The following is a 10,301-nucleotide window of genomic DNA, read 5'->3' as shown; positions in this document are numbered from 1 at the left end:
ATACCTGCCACAACACAGCATTTTATATACTGTTAAGTGAAACTACAATACAATCTAAGTTTATTTTGGGAGTGTTTGCTGTATCATTGGATTTAATGAAATGTTTAGAGGTGCAGTAGGCATGACTTTGAGCAGATAATGAAGGAAAATGCAAAATGCTAATTGATTCATGATGTGGTTTCATCTTAGCTTGGGCAAACCATGCAGTATTTAATATATAGTAGCAGAATATTTAGTATTGAAGCTTGAAAACATGTGAGTTCTTTGTGTGCAATCTTTCATTTATGCATGTGAGAGGGTTTTCTTTTCTTAATATTTTTACATCGTAGTACTTGTTTTCCTTGTTGGGGTGTTTGCTTATTTAATACATTCCATCAAGGACAGAAATTACGTGCTGGTTTTTTTTTCCCCCCATAGGAAGTGTGTCTTGGGCTTTTCCCTTATTATTTTCGTTACTTTTTTTTTTCTCTTCTTTTTTTTGGTGGTGGGGGTGGTTATGTTTAAATGAAGTTGTTTTTACAACACCAAAGACTTAATCATCCATTTCCTACATAAAAGGTAGCTACTTTTTTGCATGGACCTCAAGCATATTGTAGTATAGAGGTGGAATTGAAGGAAAGGTATTAAGCAGGCTGTGTTGTAGCCTATGAACAAGTAATATATTGTATCATTTATCTTGAATGTATCATAGATAAGCTGCTATATAACGATTGCCACTTCAGATAGCTGTGAAACTAGGTGATTAACTAGTTGTTACTTAATCTTTTAATTTCTGTATAAGTCTAATTATATGTAATATTTCACTTACAGGGAAATTTGTAAGATTTGGCCTACAGGTCAATCCTATGAGTGATTATCAAGTAGGAGGAAATTATGATCTTGCTGGGTGACCTTCCAGTCACTTTGTAGAGTCACCTGTTAAAACGGTTTTGTAAGTGATCACTTGCCTGCACTGCCCATTAGCCAATTTGTGACCCAGCACAGAGCAGCCAGGAACTTCGCTACGTTGCGAAGCTGATTTCCTGACGCATTCCCCTCTGTTGCAGGATTCTGGACCATCTTCAAAGGCCTTTGCCTGGTTTTTGTCAAAGCTTGAAAATGTGAAGGGACAATAAATATGCAATCTACTTCAATTTACAATGTTATTTTAATTCTAACAAGTGTCCCCAGATACAGCAAATAGACTTGGTGCTAGACTAATGGATAATAGAATAATTATGCAAATAAAATACACAAGAATAGATTACTTTGAGACAATGTATTTTGACTGGTGTTAGCTTCTAATATGGCAGATTGTGTTAGAGTTTTCAAAGCTATTTGAAGTCTGTAGATGTTTTCAGTTTTCGTAACCTCAAAAACAGATGTTTAAAAATTCTTATTGTGCTTTTCCACAAATGGTGTATAGGACGCGTGTTTGCAGAGCACAGATTACCTCAGCCCTGTCCTGTGAGGCTCTGTCTTCAGTTGTGTTTTTTATGGTCTGTGGTACATAAACTTCTTAGACAGGGGGAGGAGACAGTAGCTGAAATAAACTTAAGTGTCTTACCACGGGAGAACTTTTATTACAACTTCCTCTGTGACCGAGCAGAGCCCAGAAAGAACAGACAATCTTTAACCCCAGAGTGATTTGGGGGCATTTCTGAGAAATATATATAGTTTGTATAATCACTGGGTTAAAAAAAAAGTCTTTCTGGTCGCTAGTCCACACATCTAAGTGCTGTCAAGACTGCATAAAATTTGGGTTCAGATCAAACTATATCCTTACTAGACATGTATTCTCTAAGGAATTAGAGCTCCACCTATAAATTTGGGAGTAATTACTGACCCAGTAAGGATATTCTGAGGATGAAGTAAAGTAAACATGTCACGGAATCTACATATAATAGATGATCAGCACTAATACGAATCCATGTCTGGCCCCGACTTCTCACACTATTTCAGTTTAACGTACTTGACATTCGACACATGTGCCCACTTCAAAAAAGCAGCAGTTCATCTGAAGCATTGCAGAGATGAAACATGATTAGTGCATTATAAATGTTATGCTGTATAATTGACTGTATTTTATCTTGTGTAAGCACTGGAAGAAATAACTATAAATATAGTATTTTCCCATTTTCTTAAAATTTTTGTCTTTACCTCATAATAGAAACATACATATTCATCTATTAAAATATTAATAGTTTTGGGGCACCTGGGTGGCTCAGTCGGTTAAGCGTCCGGCTTTGGCTCAGGTCATGATCTCACGTTTCATGGGTTCAAGCCCCGCGTCAGCCTCTGTGCTGACGGCTAGCTTAGAGCCTGGAGCCTGTTTCAGATTCTGTGTCTCCCTCTCTCTCTGACCCTCCCCTGTTCATGCTGTCTCTCTCTGTCTCTCAAAAATAAATAAAAGACATTAAAAAAATAAAATATTAATAGTTTTATTTCAGTTGTTTGGAATTACGATATGGTTTTTCATTACTTTACCCCTGTTACTTTATTAGGCATTGTTAATCTTTCACTGCTTTTTTTTTTTTAAGGTTTGTTTATTTTAGAGAAAGAGTGAAAGAGCATCAATGTGGGGGGGAGGGGCGGAGAAAGAGGGAGACGGAGAATCTTCAGCAGGCTCCAAGGTGTAAGTGCAGAGCCTGACACAGGGTTCAGTCCCACACATCAAGAGATCATGCCTGACCTGAGAAGAAATCATGAGTCAGAGGCTTAACTGACTGAGACCCGGCATTTCTGACCACCTAAATATTTTCTTCCTTGGCTCTCCTTTAGCAAATCATCTAAAATGTTTCAAAATGAACCTCAACTTTAGTATCCCTCTTCATCATCTACCCCCAAACAGCTCTTCCTTTTGCTATTTCTGTTAGTGGTGCGTTTTTGTCCATGTCACCTAAGCTTGAATTTTTTTACCTATTTTTTTAACTTCTTATCCAAACTGGCAAATTATTAAAATATTAACTTGAAACGACTTTACCATGTAATTAATATGTATATTATATATGTGTATGTCATATATATGATAGCTAGCACATATATGGAGAATTTGTGTGTACACATGTGAGAGCTTGCATATATGTGTATATACATACATGCTAGTTGTCTATCCATGTGCTCTCACTTATATGTATGTTCCTGTATACATAACCATATATATATTACATGTGCCTATATATGTAAAGAGCAAGGATTTTGTTGAGTTGTTGCTATATGACAGACAGAGGACCTATGTTACATATTATAGAAGTATTGTTTCACTTATTCTAATCTTCCAGTCATGAAGTTGATATTATGATTATTTCCATTTATCAGATAAGGGAAGAGTTTCTGGAACTTAACTTCAGCTCCAACAAATAAGAACGAAAAGAGTTGGGGTTTCAAATACAGATCAGTATAATAAAAAATTATGAATGGCTTCTTATTGCAAATTGCCTCAGTTACCTTTCTGCCATTACTGTATTAGGGTTCTCCAGAGAAACTGAGCTAATAGGTGTAAATATATAGAAAGAAACTTATTTTAAGGAAGTGGCTTATGTAATTATGTGGTCTGACCGATTCAATATCTGCTGAGGAGGCGGGCAGATTGGACACCCAGAGCTGAGCCAGTTTTATAGTGTGAGTCCAAAAGCCATCAAGGTTGAAGAGGAGATGTTGCAGATGAAGTCCAAAGGCCGTCTGCTGCAGAATTCCTTCTTGCTGAGGGAGGTCAGCCTTGTGTTTGATTCATACCTTCAACTCACTGGATGAGGCCCACCGATATTATGGAGGACAGTCTGCTTTACTGAAAATCAATCAATTTAAATGTAAATCTCATCCAGAGTAATGTTTGACCAAATATCGGGGCACCTTGGTCCAGCCCAGGTTGATACATAAGAGTCATCAATTATGAAAATTACTCAACAGCTTTCTTCTAATGCAACAAAACTGGCACTTAGGGGTACCCCAAACCACCCTATGCTGTCCCGCCTTCTTCCTTTAATGGCATGATTACCTTTGCTTGAACAGCTCACTCCTCTCCCAACTTACCATTCAATAAAAAAACATGTTTAATGAATGAAGAGATAAAAATAAGAATAAAATGCAAAATAGCACTCCAGACATCAAAGTGAGTATTTCCTGAAGACATAATTAAGTAACGCTTCCACAAATGCGAACCCAGCCACCAGAGCTATTTGTTATACAAACAGTAACTCCCTGGAATTTTTCCTTGTCATCAGAAATGTAACAAGGACGCAGCATCACTGGTCAGTAAAACTTTCTGTGATGATGAAAATACTGTGGCCTATGCTACCTGCCATGGTAGCCACTAGCAATATGTGGCTATTAAGCACTTGAAATGTAGCTCATTTTTCTCATAAATGCAGTTTTCTCATTGCATTTAATTTTCATTAATTCAAATTAATGTGGCTACATGTGGCCAGTGACTACTGCAAGCAGCGCATGACCCAACAATCTAGAGAGTCTCCTAAATTAATTCTTTTTTAAAACACTGTGTCCTGATATTTAATTCTAACCATGTAATCAGACATGTTGGAAACTTAAATCTCTATAGACATACTGTTAAAGTCAGACTGTGGAACTGACAATGGACTTTTCTGGAAAATAGCTCAATCTGTATTTGGTATAAGATATTCTTATGTGATAAAACTATTTAATAATAATGAGGAGAAATGCACACAATTCACTTTATAGTGTAAACTGCTTTGTACCTTAATTTCTATATTAGCAAAACAAAGCTAAAATAAATATTTTATCGATGTAATCATGAGCACCAAATGAAATAATACATGTTTGAACAGTTAGCGTGTTTTTCAGTGTGGAGCAGATCCTCAGCATAATGCTCTTCTCCCCTGTAAATTAAAAAAAATTTTAATGTTTTTATTTATTATTGAGACAGAGACAAACAGAGCATGAGTGGGGGAGAGGCAGAGAGAGAGGGAGACACAGAATCTGTAGCAGGCTCCAGGCTCTGAGCTGTCAGCACAGAGCACAATGCGGGGCTTGAACCCATGAACCTTGAGATCATGACCTGAGCCAAAGTTGGCAGCTTAACTGACTGAGCCACCCAGGCACCCCTCCCCTGTACCTTTTTTAAGTTAAGTGTTAAAATGTTTTCTATATAACTTTTTTGATAGTCTAAAGGATAATCTTTGTTTTTATTTCTTATCAAATTTGGTTTTGTTTCTAAAAAAAAAATTGAAGCCACAAACAACAATAAAAAACCACAGTCCCATATAAATAACAAGTCAAAGCAGGGCAGAGTTCGAACACTAAACAAAAGAAAAACATTCTTCACATTGAAGGCCCTTTTTTCCCCCCAAAGCAGCTAGTTAAAGGATTTCCCCATCTCTGTTGGTGCAGGCAAGGAAGCCACAACCTACTCTGTTTCCTTTTCATTTCCCTCTGCTCCAAGTGCTCATTTCTTTTTTATTTTTTTAAATTTTTTTATTGTTTTTTATTTATTTTTGAGAGACACAGAGAGAGAGCTTGAGCAGGGGAGGGTCAGAGAGAGAGAGAGAGAAGGAGACCCAGAATCTGAAGACAGGCTCCAGGCTCTGAGCCGTCAGCACAGAGCCCGATGTGGGGCTCGAACCCACGGACTGTGAGATCAAGACCTGACCCGAAGCTGGATGCTTAACTGACTGGGCCACCCAGGCACCCCTCCAAGTGCTCATTTCTAAACCTTGCCCCTGAAGATGCTGCCCCCCATCCTTCGAAAGAGACCCTGTCATTTAGGAAAGGACTTGGGGTGGCTTCATGCCCCAGCAGGACTGCCAAACATGTGGGAGCAACTTCCTGCTCCGTAGGGGCTGTGGCCTGGCACCCTCAGTGCCAACAGCTGTGTGGGGTCTGTTCTCACCAGGGGCCTCTCATTCACTGCTGAAACATTCTTGGAAAGTGGAGTTCCAAAGCTAAACAAACAGCACAGATAAAGTTTGCAACAATATGTATTGACATTCTATAGCATGGTTATGAGGATTTAGGAAAAGTAAAACACATCTACCAATATTCACACTCTACAACAGCCACATCATCACCAAGGATAGTAATCCAATATCTGTACTGACACAGAAATCTCATTTGAAGTGGTGCTCCACAGAGATCCTTATTTTAAAGGAGTCCTTGAGTTTCCTGTTATTGTCTTTTTGTCCTGTTTTTCTTTTTCAGATCTCCAGGCTCACAATACTACTGATGCCTCCCAATTTGTGGAAGGACTCTCTCTCTTCACACCTCCTAGTGTTTGCAAGATCTGTGAAAAATGAATTCTAATGTAAAGCTTGAAATACATAATTCAGCCAGAATTATTAGTCAGTAGGTATTCCTTCAAGTAAGACTCATTGTCATGAAAGTGGTGCACTTAAGGGCAAGGTCATAGCTGTTGTTTAAGTCTCAGTTAATGCTTACATGTGCAAATATCTCTCTGTCAAGGGATAGAAAGCACACTGCTTCCTTTAAGAATCTTTTCTAGTTTTGTAAGCCCTCTTTCATTCAAGAAGCACATGCTCAATTCAGTGGCAACTTGAAAACGTGTGACAGATGTATAATAAAATACCATACCTATGCTCACACTAAGGGCTCAGAAGGAAAATTAAATCTTTCTAAGTAGGAGAGTTCAGGCAGTCATTTTTTCCATACTCTCCTGTATGTGCTCCAAGCTCTGGAATGTCCTGAGGAATGCATATTGAATGATTTGGTACAGATATTTTTCTTCAGTTTTTCTTCAGATTTTATTGCATTCACAGGGAAATATGAAATCACTAGGTTATCTTATCCATAGGTTTATGGAGAAATGAAATAATGTGTTTAATACTTAATGGAGGTCTAAGGGGGAAAATGTTTTTCTCCCTGAAAAAAAAAATCAAATACAATTAATATCAGTTATAATGTGCCTTCCGAAGCCTTAGCTTTGGCTTAGACTGTAAAAATCAAATCACATCTTCCTTCTGTGTGGTACAGCAATGGTTCATTTATCAGGCATTGTTAAAAGATGAGGTGCTCCATGTAAAACATTGCTCAGACATGAATTTTATTCCTTTATGTGTAAATCAAAAAGGAAAAACACACACACAAAGTTTCTAAACACTAAAACCATATTATATGTTGCCCTCCTATGCTATGTGCCCAGAATAGAATTTAATCAAATTTGAAACTCAACTCAGACACGGATTACATAACTTTGGCAAGTTAGTAAAACTCAGCTCAGTCATTTACTAGTTTTATAATTTTGGCAAATTAGTTAGCCTCTGTTTTCTCATCTGTCACACAGAGATCATTATACCTGTGTCACAGTTTGAATTAGCTGATCTACATAAAACACCTCATAAAATGCCCAACACATAGACCTACCCAGCATAATGTCTTGGCCAACCCTGTGGATTCTACAACCAGACTGTCTGGATTTGAATGTGCATTTGCCACTTCCTAGCAAGCTATCTTATTTTTAAATATAATTTATTGTTCAAGTGGCTTCCCTACAACACCCAGTGCTCATCCCAACAAGCACCCTCCTCAATGCCCATCACCCATTTTCCCGTCTCCCTCACCCCCCATCAATCCTTAGTTTGCTCTTTGTATTTGAGAGTCTCTTATGGTTTGCCTCCCTCCCTCTCTGTTTTTAACTTTTCTCCCCTTTCTTTCCCCCATGGTCTTCTGTTAAGTTTCTCAAGATCCACATGAATGAAAACATGGGGTATCTGTTTTTCTCTGACTGACTTATTTCACTTAGCATAATACCCTTCAATTCCATCCACATTGCTCCTTGAGCCATGCTTTTGACTTACCCTCACTGTGCCTCAGTTTCCATATCTATAAAAAAGGAGACAATAATAGTACATAGGATATATAAGTAATGCACATAAAGCTTTTAGATAATTGTTCAATAGGCAGTATTCAATCATATTAAGTATGACTAATGTTTTCTGAAGCATTTCTAAATGATCCACCTGCATATAATTTTGGCCGAGGTGCGTGTGCATATGCATGGTGAGGGGTGTGTTATTTTCCTCTGGTTACCTATTTTGATTCTCTCACGAATCTCTCTCTGTAGATATCAGCCATAAAATGTCCTCAGAAGTAGATCCATATCCATTTCTATGCTTTGGCATTTTCTGTGTTTGTCAGTTGGTTTTGTTGCTCCTTTCTCTTTTCATTGTAAAAACATCATCCTCTACTCAGTCAAATCCTGGGGAAAGACTGGGGTGACTGAGGAAATGAGAGGTCCCCAAGAATCTGCCAAGAGTCTGAAGCAACAGTGGTGACCTAGTAAGAGATTGGTGTTACTCAAGCAAATAGTAAAAATAAACTGTAGCAACAGATAAAATGAGCTTTCTCAGTATACTGAGTTCAGATTTGTGCAAGATGGGTCTCTGCCCCTCTCTACTCTTTTCCCAAAGAGCAGGGCTTTGATGGGGAGAGGGGGCCCACATTCTCCCTTTCTGACTCATTCTCTTGGTGCCTATAGTTCCAAAACTCCCTGCCCATCATTCCTTAGCCTACTTCCAGATTAGTTTACTGGGACATATTTCTCTAGACCCAAGGGTAGCTATGAGAAAGCTTTGTGTTGAAATAAGAACAAAACTAGAATACCTGACCTGTCTACATTTATGTGGTTGGGGAAATTTCAGAGTGGGTGGGAGACAGTCAGGCCTGGGACACAATGGAGGCCAGAGGGCAGCAGACTGTCTTCCCTACATTTCCACATTTAAGTGTGAACTTTGAATCTGTATCCCTAGGTCATTCTAAAACATATATCAAGGTAGGAAGTTATAACATGTTTAAATAATAGCTTATGTGTTTGATTTAGTTTAAAATAGTTTAAAATATTAGACTATGGAATATTGATCTCCACTTATAGTCCTGTTTCAGCCTTTATAAATAATAGGACGTCTGTCCTATTAGTAGGAAAATAAATTTTCCTACTGGGAAATATTTGAAAATCCGAAACTTGGAGACACAGGGCCTAGTTTCACGATGGCTGATAGTTGAAGTTAAAAATATGAAAAGACACAGAAGTATGTAAGACAAGATAGACCTCAAACCATAATGAGATCCTACTAAATACTTAACAGAATGGTTAAAACTAAAAAGAATGATGGCATCAAATGTTGATGGAGATGCAGATAAACTCATTCTTAGTGAGAATGTGAAATGGTATATGCCCTTTCTATAAAGGTCTTATGGTTTCTTATAAAACTGAACATATATCTTCCTATGACCAAAAAAAATTAAAAATATGTTCACAACCACACTTTTCATAGTAGTTAAGAACTGGAGGTGACCGGATGTTCATAAATAGAAGAATGACTGAACTCTGATATATTCATATGATGAAATACAACTACAGTAGGATAGAATACAAAGAAAAGAATTTCTGATAAAAACAATATGCAAGAATTATATTAAAAACATGCTGCTCAGTGAAAGAAGCCTTAGAGATACCCAAAAAGAATATATATTATACACTTACATTCATACAAATTTTAGAGCAAATAAAACTGATCTGTGTTTTAGAAGATCCAAAATTAACTAGTGGTGAAGAACAATGGGGAAGGAAGTGATAAAACATTGTGTGACGAAAATAATGGGTATGTGTAGGCTTATGTATAAGAGCAGACTTCTTGGAGAGCAGAGAGCAGAAATTCCTGGAGCTAGGGATGTTTCTCATAGTGAGAAGCTGGCCAAGATTTGGAATTCTATCAGTAGCAAGAAATCCCAAGGTGCTTTTTTCCAGGGAAGTGGCAGAAAATCAGAGTAGAATCGTTTGGTGCAACCAGAGAAGTCCTACCTTAAACACCAGGTCTGGGGACCATGGCAACTATCTCAGGGTCCCCACCTTGCACAGGAGCAGCCTTTTTCAAGCAATCAGTGGGCCTTAAATAACAAGTAAATCAGAAGGGACAAATATGGATAAAAGACCAGAAATGACTCCCTGAATGGACTAACTTTTGTGAGACCCTGGGGTTTTCACATGACTTGGAAAGGGTAAACAAATTGGCTGCGACTGAATTTTATACTGTACTGGTAAGTAAGGTCTCAGTCAGAATAAAAAAATTAAGTCATGTTCTGGGTCTTCTACTTTGAGTTTACGTTTAAAAGTTCAGCTCTCTTTCAGAGGGATTAGCCTTATGTGTGTGGCCCGGAAGGTGAAAACCATGACAAATGCGTGGAAGTTTTACAGAAGTCCGTGTCAGCTCAATATAAAGAATATTTCCTATGGGAGCCATAAAACCAGAAGGGGTAATATGTTCATCAGCTAATAATACATGTTCTGGTTCACTTAAAATTTGATATTCTCTTTGCAAATTAATAAATGGTAT

General features: G+C 37.8%; 1 long non-coding RNA gene across 1 annotated transcript in view; it reads left to right on the top strand.

Annotated features, from left to right (window-relative positions):
• LOC115306926 overlaps positions 1-6,287 on the top strand; it is a 32,939-nt gene extending 26,652 nt beyond the window's left edge. Inside the window, exon 4 of the long non-coding RNA XR_003915496.1 lies at positions 6,154-6,287. This is a non-coding gene — a long non-coding RNA (uncharacterized LOC115306926). The remainder of the gene's footprint in view (positions 1-6,153) is intronic.
• The last annotated feature ends 4,014 nt before the right edge of the window (positions 6,288-10,301 follow it).

This window comes from Suricata suricatta, chromosome 2, assembly GCF_006229205.1.
Source record: "Suricata suricatta isolate VVHF042 chromosome 2, meerkat_22Aug2017_6uvM2_HiC, whole genome shotgun sequence".
Classification (NCBI taxonomy): Eukaryota; Metazoa; Chordata; class Mammalia; order Carnivora; family Herpestidae; genus Suricata; species Suricata suricatta.
This window is presented reverse-complemented; position numbering and strand designations above follow the sequence as displayed.